This window comes from Terrapene carolina, unplaced genomic scaffold (genome assembly GCF_002925995.2).
Source record: "Terrapene carolina triunguis isolate 2854851 unplaced genomic scaffold, T_m_triunguis-2.0 Scaffold676, whole genome shotgun sequence".
Taxonomy (NCBI): Eukaryota; Metazoa; Chordata; order Testudines; family Emydidae; genus Terrapene; species Terrapene triunguis.
This window is the reverse complement of record NW_020665027.1, coordinates 204,222-212,349: the sequence shown is the minus strand read 5'-3', so window position 1 is coordinate 212,349 and position 8,128 is coordinate 204,222. Positions and strand designations below refer to the sequence as shown.

The following is an 8,128-nucleotide window of genomic DNA, read 5'->3' as shown; positions in this document are numbered from 1 at the left end:
TGCAGCCCCCCCCCCGCCCCCAATTTGGGGGTCCCTCTTTGTGGGTGTGGCACGACCTGCCAAGGCAAGGCTGAGGGTGGGGCAGGGCTGGGATCTGGTTGGGGAAGGAGGGATTGGGGGGGAAGGGCCATGCGCTCACACAGGGGAGAGGACTGGAGCAAAGTTGGCCTCAGCAGAGAGCGCTCAGGGGTAGAGAGGAAGGGAAGTAAGAGCCGGGGAGCAGAAACTTCCTTGTTCTCGCTCTCTGGTGCCTTGCCCTGCACACTTCCTCTGGCCTCAGTCACTTCCTTCTGCACCGGGAGCGAGCAGCAACAGCGAGCAGCAGCGGCGGCCGCCCCCAGCCGAGAAGCACCCGGCTCACCGCGCACCCCCCGCCGCCCCGAGATATGAGCCACGGTGAGTCCTGCCTCCCCGCCGCTCCCCCCGGCCTTCTGCGAGAGGGGGGCGGGGCGCGCCCCCTTAGCCCGGCGGCCGCCGCCCCCCAGCTGTGCCGGGCGCCTCTGGGGGGTGGTCCCCCGGGGTGGGTGCTGGCAGCTGTGCAGTGCGCCTCTGGAGGGTCCCCCGGGGTGGGGGCTGATGCACTGTGCCCTCTGGAGGGTCCCCCGGGGTGGGGGCAGCTGTTCCGGGCGCCTCTGGAGGGCGGGTCCCCTCGGATCGGGGTGGAGAGCTGTGCAGTGCGCCTCTGGAGAGTGGGGGTCCCTCGGGGTGGGGAGTTGTGCAGTGCGCCTCTGGGGGGGTCCCCCGGCGTGGGGGCTGGCAGCTGTGCAGTGCGCCTCTGGGGCGGGGATCTCTCGGGGTGGGGAGCTGTGCAGTGCGCCTCTGGGGAGTGGGGGTCCCTCGGGGTGGGGAGCTGTGCAGTGCGCCTCTGGGGCGGGGATCCCTCGGGGTGGGGAGCTGTGCAGTGCGCCTCTGGGGCGGGGATCTCTCGGGGTGGGGGCAGCTGCTCTCTGTCCTCTGGAGGGCGGGTCCCCTCGGAGCGGGCTGGGTGCCGCTGGGTGGGGTGTGATGCGTGTCTGGCCAGGACGCTTCCCGGGACCAGGCTGCAGTCAGCAAAGCGGGAGCAGGAGAGAGCCTGGGGGCGAAGCGGGGGTCGGGCTGTGGGGCTGGAGTGACGGGGTGGGGGTGGGGGGAGGAGGAAGAGTTTTCACCAAAGGCGCCTGCAACTGACAACAGCTGCTGCTGGGTCTGTCTGTGAAGGAGGCTGGGCAGGGCTGAGATGGGCTGGGCGAGGCTGAGCCAGGCAGAGCCGGGCTGAGATGGGCTGTGCCATACGAGGCTGAGCTGGGCTGGGCGAGGCTGAGCTGGGCTGGGTCAGGCGAGGCTGAGCTGGGCTGGGCTGGGCTGTACCGGGAGAGGCTGAGATGAGCTGTGCCATACGAGGCTGAGATGGGCTGGGTGAGGCTGAGATGGGCAGAGCCGGGCTGGGCTGTGCCATGCCGTGCCGAGTGAGGCTGAGCTGGGCCGGGCTGGGCTGCACTCTGAAAAGGTGCAACTCCAATAGGAAAATGGTGAAGCTGCCAGCTCTGGGGTGCTCCCGTCTGTGCCACTGCCTCCTCCAGGGGAGCCGGGTGCATGCAGCCTGGGCAGACTGGCTGGCTCTGTTTTTTCTGGGAGAGAAGGTCTGTCCTGAGAACACAGCCTGCCCTGTGCCCTCCCCCACAAGCCTGGCACTCGCCTCCCTCCCCGGCCCTCTGCTCCTGCTTCCCAGCCCTCCTCTGAGCTAGGCTTGGCTTTGGCCCAGAACAAGTAGGAGTTTCCCTTGTGTCCCTTGTTGTTAGGTCAGTCTGAGCTGTGCTGCAGGGAGCTGGGCTGACTCATTCTGTGCCAGGCTAAACTGAGCCTGGCCCTGGGGTTCTCCATCTGAGCCGTTCCGTGCCAAGCTCAGCTGGGCTGGGCCCTTCTCGTGCTGAGATAGAGCCGGCAGCATGTTGCAGTCAGAAAGTCATCAGCGTTTGTTCTGTTTTGTTTAATCGGAAAGCTGTGGGCTCCTCCTTGGTGTCTCATTGTCTCGGGGAGGGGGTGTATTGGGTTGGATCACAGCCTGGGTTTTGTTCAGCGTGAGGGAGGGGAAGAGAAGATCCCCTCCCAGGGCTGGGAGTGGATTTTAGTCTTCATTTTCTCAGAGATCCGCTCTAGGGGTTATTGTGGGGAAGTTCCCTGGCCTGGGCTATACACATGGGTCCCTCTGGCCTTGGAGCCAATGACTCTGTGTCTATCCCCGCCCTACCGCTAGTGTCTTCGCCCTCACAATCCCAGGCGAGCTGAAACCATGTGAACTGGGCTGAGATGCCCTCTGCGGGCTCTGCTGCCTTTTCATTAGGTCACATCCTTTTGTGTGTTACTAAAAGGCTAAGAATGAACGTTTGCAGCCTCTCATTTTCTTAGGGATACAAGTGGGCATCAGACTGCAGTGACTCAGGCCTGAGCTAGCATGGACGGGGCTGCTAGCAAACAGTTTGAGCAGGGGCAGTTCCCAGATTATGCCTGAGCGGATGTATCCATAGGGTCAGATTTCCTGGGCTGACATCACCAGTGTCACTGGCTACCAGTGGTGGCGATTAGACCTGAAGTCAGGGAGGAGGGAGCTGGAAAGCTGAGCTCATCAGGATGGTGTGGGGGAGACGGCCCTGCCTGGAGAATGCAGACCTCCCTTAGAATGAGAAACAGCCTTAAATAGTGTAACAAAGCCAGGGCCACCCCAATTTCATGGTTGGCACCGTGCTATGCAGCATGGCTGCTTGGAACTTTGTGGCACCAGCATGGATAGACATGAGATTCCCCGGCTTCCAAAGCACAGATCCCTGCCTTTTTAGCTAAAGGAGAATCTCCATTAGCCATTTGCTGTATAGGGCACATGACACACGGTTTAGAAGTTCTGATTCTGTCCAGCAGAGGGCAATGATGTGCCTGCTCATATGCACACGCCATTGCATCACAATGTATTTAAGGCCTGTTGCATATTTTTCCAGACACACTAAGCCTTGTCAATTGTATTTTTGCACAATGCATTTTAAGTTGTTGATGCTGCAGAAGAAATAAACCGATTCCCAAGGACTTGGGTGAGTAATTGGCTTTTGACAGCTAGGTCACTGGTTCGAATCCAGCAGGGATCAAGCGGGATGGGTGAGAGTGGAGGGGTGGAGGTGAATCGGAGGAGAGCTGGAGTCAGGCAGGAGCGAAGAGATGAGAGGCGGTGGTTCACCTTGCCCAGTAGCCTGTCTCCGACGGTGCTAGAGCTTCAGGAGGAGCGAATGGAACAGAGCTGAAATAAGGTGGAGGCAGCTCAAGGAAAATGTGAGACCAGACCGTTCCCACCGAATGTGAGCATGTGCTCTAACCCCAGTGCAATCTCTCCTCGAAGTGGGGCGGTTTGTTGCGGTGACTGTTTGGTTGTTAAGGAAGTCGCTCACTGTCCAAGCGTCTGTGCAATACTATGGAATGAGGTTTCCCCTGGGTTCTCCTTGTTACTGTATGGTTACAATTATTTCATCTCTTTGGAGGGCACGGGAGGGCCCCCTCCCTTCCCTTCCTCGGGCAGCCAGGGGCCGGTGTGTCATAATTAGAAGTGTTCCAATGTATGAACAGCGTTGATTATCCTACTGATACTTCACACTTCAGAGCTGCTTTCTGTGTTCAAAGCCGTGCACACTCATGAGAATTAGTAGCAGAGGCTTCTCTGGTGTATGGAATGACCGTCCCACCTTGCATCCCAAGGAGTTTACAAACACAAATGAGTGAAACCTCCCGGCCCCCCAGGTGAGGAAGGGAGCTATTATCCCTCTGGCATTACTGGTTAAGAGTCTTTACATTGCTGTAATGTCTAGCAGCCCCGGTCAGGATGGGGGCCCCCTCGTGTGAAGACACAGACCCTGCCCCAAAACCAATGAGGAGTCCTTGTGGCACCTTAGAGACGAACAAATTTATTTGGGCATAAGCTTTCATGGGCTAGAACCCACTTCACTACTGTATGTTCCACTCCAAGCATCCGATGAAGTGGGTTTTAGCCCACGAAAGCTTATGCCCAAATAAATTTGTTCGTCTTTAAGGTGCCACAAGGACTCCTCGTTGTTTTTGCTGATACAGACTAACACGGCTACCCCTCTGGACCCGGCCCCAGTGCTGTCAACACTTAAGATCATGCTTAACTTGAAACATGGAAGTCCCATGGAACTACACATTTCACTAACGTGAAGCGGGCGGATAACTATTTGCAGGATTGGCCCTTATTAGTCTTAAAATAACGATTTAATTTTTAAAACATTTCAAATTGCTTTTATTTCTCTCGCTGTCCATATACATTTTCCTATTTTGTGCACAATTAACACTAGAATGTCATCGGTTTTAAACCCTTGACTTTGTCCCTCTGTCATGATATTCAAGCTCAGCCTTCTCTCTATTAACTTATTTCTAAGCCTGACCTTCCTTTTTTAGCTATTCTTGGCCTTTTCGGTGTCACTCTCCCCTTTGTTTAGTTTTGAACGCTGGCTGTGTCACTTTCTGTCTTTTTTTTATACTGAATTCTAGCCTGACAGAAGCTTGTCTCGCCTTTTTCTAAAGCTGAACCCTTTGCCTTCCGCTACTTTTTTTGGTTAACCCTTTGATTCTTTTAAACAAAAAAAATTTCACTCTTGCTAGTTAGATACTACAGTGATGGGCATTATACAAAACCTGATAGTAGACTGAAAGATAAAGCCGATGACAAATAGGATGTTAGTTCACAGATCTGTAGATTTTTAAGGCCAGAAGGGACCATTCTGATCAGCTAGTCTGACTTCCTGCATATCACAGGCCAGAGAAACTCACCCATTCCTGCTTTGTGCCCGATAAGGGGAGGGGGGGGGAGGGGAACTAGGGCAGATCTTTTAGAGAGGCATCCAGTCGCCACTGAGTTGCAGCTAAACGTGCTTGGAGGACTTTATCAAAGCAGACAGGAAGAAAGTGACGGGGTGGGTAGCTGTGAGACACACAGGCTGTAACGGTGATAGATTTGGTCATTAGCAATAGCTGGGGATGTGGAGACCAGAAGATCAATTCAGTGACATGGCTCTTGGGTCCACGTGTAGCAGATCTCAGGAGACCTTTAGAGAGGCTTCTGGCATGTGCAGGAAGGAGCCTATGTTACCAGTGACATAAGGAGATGTACGAGAGAGGTCCTGGAAGCTAGCTTTAGATTGCTGGGAAGACTGGTAGGTCTAGGGCAGGCATGGTAGCTGGGGAGGAAAGGTAACGAAAGGTAGCAGCTGATAAAAATAAATGAAGAAATTAGTCAAGAAGAGCCTATGTCCTCCAAGCCACAGCAGCATCCTTCCGAAAACGGAGCTTCTTTCTGTTGTCTGCATGCGGGCTGGAGCAGGTGGCGTGTTAGATGGGGGTTGGGAGGGCTAAGGTGGCGTTCAGGGAGAACCCAGCCAAAGACATCAAAACAAATCACAAGGCGTTCTTTGAATGTATCAGAAGCAGGAGACACAGGAGAAAAGCAATCACTCCGCAGGGCGCGAGTCCTTTTTTACCCTCCATTTCAAATCAGTAGCAATAGCAAAGTCCCTAGTGGACTTGGTGGAGTCGCTGTCATGTCTCCCTTTTTCGGGGTTCAATTCCGCTTGGCAGGGCTTAGGGGGTTCAACCTGGTGACTGTTATTCGAATGATGGAGAGGCTTTTCCAAAGAGGAAGAAGGTTTGGCAGCGTCTCCTGAAGACAGTCAGTCTCTGGGTTCTCCTGAGCTCCTCTGGACAATTGTTCTACAGGCAAGATCCCCTGGACTGAGAATGTTTGACCCCAGCGCTCATGCGCTTTGTGATCTGCATTGTCCAGAGGGGCGCAGCCGTGGTGGTGGGTCACAGATCAAAATTCAGTCTTTGATGTAGCAGGGACTTGAGCCATTAATTGCTTTAAATTAGGGCCAAGTCCTTAAACTGGCCTCGGAAGCTGACCGGGAGCCAGTGGAGGCACTTGAGCATGGGTCTGAGGCAGAAAGAGGGCGTTCTGAGGAGTCAAACGGGGCTCTGAGCTTTCTCGCCCTTTTGATTAATCGGGTCTGCATACCTTCAGTGGAAGGTGGAGTCAGCATCTCTTGAGCAGCCATTCTCCTTTCTGACCAGCAGCACTTCAGCTCTCTAGCAGAGCTGGAGCACTGGAGCCACTTGGAAGCTGGGCGAGCTAGCAGTACCTTGGGGTTCCCTTGTCACAGGCTGGAGAGGCCCAGTGGTAGGATCTGAAGATCTTATCTGTGTCCATGGCCACAAGGAGGTCACTTTTTAGTGCCCCTAGATCTCTCCGGAGGCATCCGGGATGCTGACTGATGTCACCTGTTGGTGGAGTGTGGTGGTTCCTACTTTCTCCACGGTCGTGCCCATGACTGAGCGGTTGGAGAGGGGATGGTCGGGTCCTGGCTCCTTGAAGATGGGGAGTGCTGTTGCATTTTTTTAAGGGGTTTTGTAGACATGCTGCTCTGAAGGAGGCACTATTTCCATTAGAAGTGGGTGTGGCTGTTCTTTACTGGCTGGCCATACTGGACTAGATGAAGCACTGGACTGATCCCGTATGGCAAGTCCTATATTCCTTCTAGGGTGGAAGAGAACCTAGAAGTCCTGGCTCCCCATCTTCTGCTCCGGCCACTAGCCCACACCCCCTCCCAGAACCTATAGTGACTACAGGTACTTTTCATAGAATCGTAGAATAGCAGGGTTGGAAGGGACCTCAGGAGGTCATCTAGTCCAACCCCCTGCTCAAAGCAGGACCAATCCCCAGACAGATTTTTACCCCAGTTCCCTAAATGGCCCCCTCAAGGATTGAACTCACAACCCTGGGTTTAGCAGGCCAATGCTCAAACCACTGAGCTATCCCTGCCCCTTTTGCTACCTGACCGAGCATGAGCGTGTGTGTGTAGCAGAGTGAAGATCTCTGTATGGCCATTCATTTTCCTCTTCAGAAAAGGATTGGAATGGGGGAGGCTGCGCAGAGACCAGTTTATTTCCTGCTCCAATGGGCCCGTAAATACAGTGTGTTCAACACCTAACACAACGGGGCCCCGACCATGGTGGGGACAGCTCGGTGCCCACAGCAGGACAAATATTTCATGTTACTGCAGCCCAAGGGGAGAGACCCAGGCTACCCCTTCGTGGGCTGACAGGTGTCCAAAGGCAGCTCTTACATGGACGCAGTCCTTTGCAAAAGGCTGGAAGCTTTTCAAGCCAGCCCCCCCTCCCCTCCCCTCCCCCCCCCCCCAAGCCAGGCCACTGGGAGCTGGGCTCTTGCTAGGGCTGATAAGCTAAGCAGTCTTGTACCTGGGAGCTACAGGGATGTGTTTTCACCCAGGTTCCCGGGGTGGGGAGGATGCTGGCGGAGTCCTGGGGGAACGTGAGTCGTGGCCCCTAGCCCCAGTGCTGTGCACATCACCATCCGAGGGGAGGGACCCTGGGGCGGAGAATCCCAGGCCTCAGCCCAGGGACTCGGGGGCAGGGGGCTGCTCTGCAGGGGTTAGTGGAAGGACTCAGGCCGGGGGGGCGGGAAACACAGTGGGCAGGCCCCATTAAGGAGGGGGCCAGGCTCCGTTGGTGTGGCCCAGCATTCAACAGCTGGCCCATTTTCCCTCCTCTGGGTGGAAAACCCCCGCCCGGGCGGAGTTCTCGGCAGGGGCTGGGGGTGGATTTTGCGTCTGAAAAACAGAGAGAGGGTTTTGCTTCCCTTTTCTGCTGAGTGCGAGATGAGTTGTTTTCCCTTCCTGGGGCGGGGGGGGGTCGTTATGAATCACCCGCCAGCCGGCCGGGGTGTCCTGGCCCCAGCTTCCTCTTGCTGAAGCAGCCTCGGATGAGGATCATTGCTGGGCAGAGGGAGGTGCCGTGGGGTGTTTCCCCCTCCCAACCCCCCCAATCCTGCTGCCCCAGCAAGGCCGCGTGGGCAGCCTGACGACTCCTCTGGGCTTGTAGCCCGTCGCTAGAGCCTGGCAGTGGGCGAGGGCCGGGGATGGACCCATCAGGGCTGGGGTGACACGGGTGGGGGCAACAGAGGAGGCAAGGCAGTGCGAGGGGGCCTGGGTGGTGATGGTGGGGGAGGGGGGCCCTGAGAGGTAGGGGCAGCATGTCTATTGGGCATCTGTGTCTGGACTCTGGGGAGGGCAGTGTGTGTGGT

The 8,128-nt window shown here is 56.0% G+C and overlaps 1 protein-coding gene across 1 annotated transcript in view; it reads left to right on the top strand.

The window, feature by feature from the left end:
- The first annotated feature begins 284 nt into the window (after positions 1-284).
- RHOG (ras homolog family member G) overlaps positions 285-8,128 on the top strand; it is a 28,057-nt gene continuing 20,213 nt past the window's right edge. The window contains exon 1 of the mRNA XM_024213034.3: positions 285-396. The gene's annotated coding sequence lies outside the window, so the exon portion shown is untranslated. The remainder of the gene's footprint in view (positions 397-8,128) is intronic.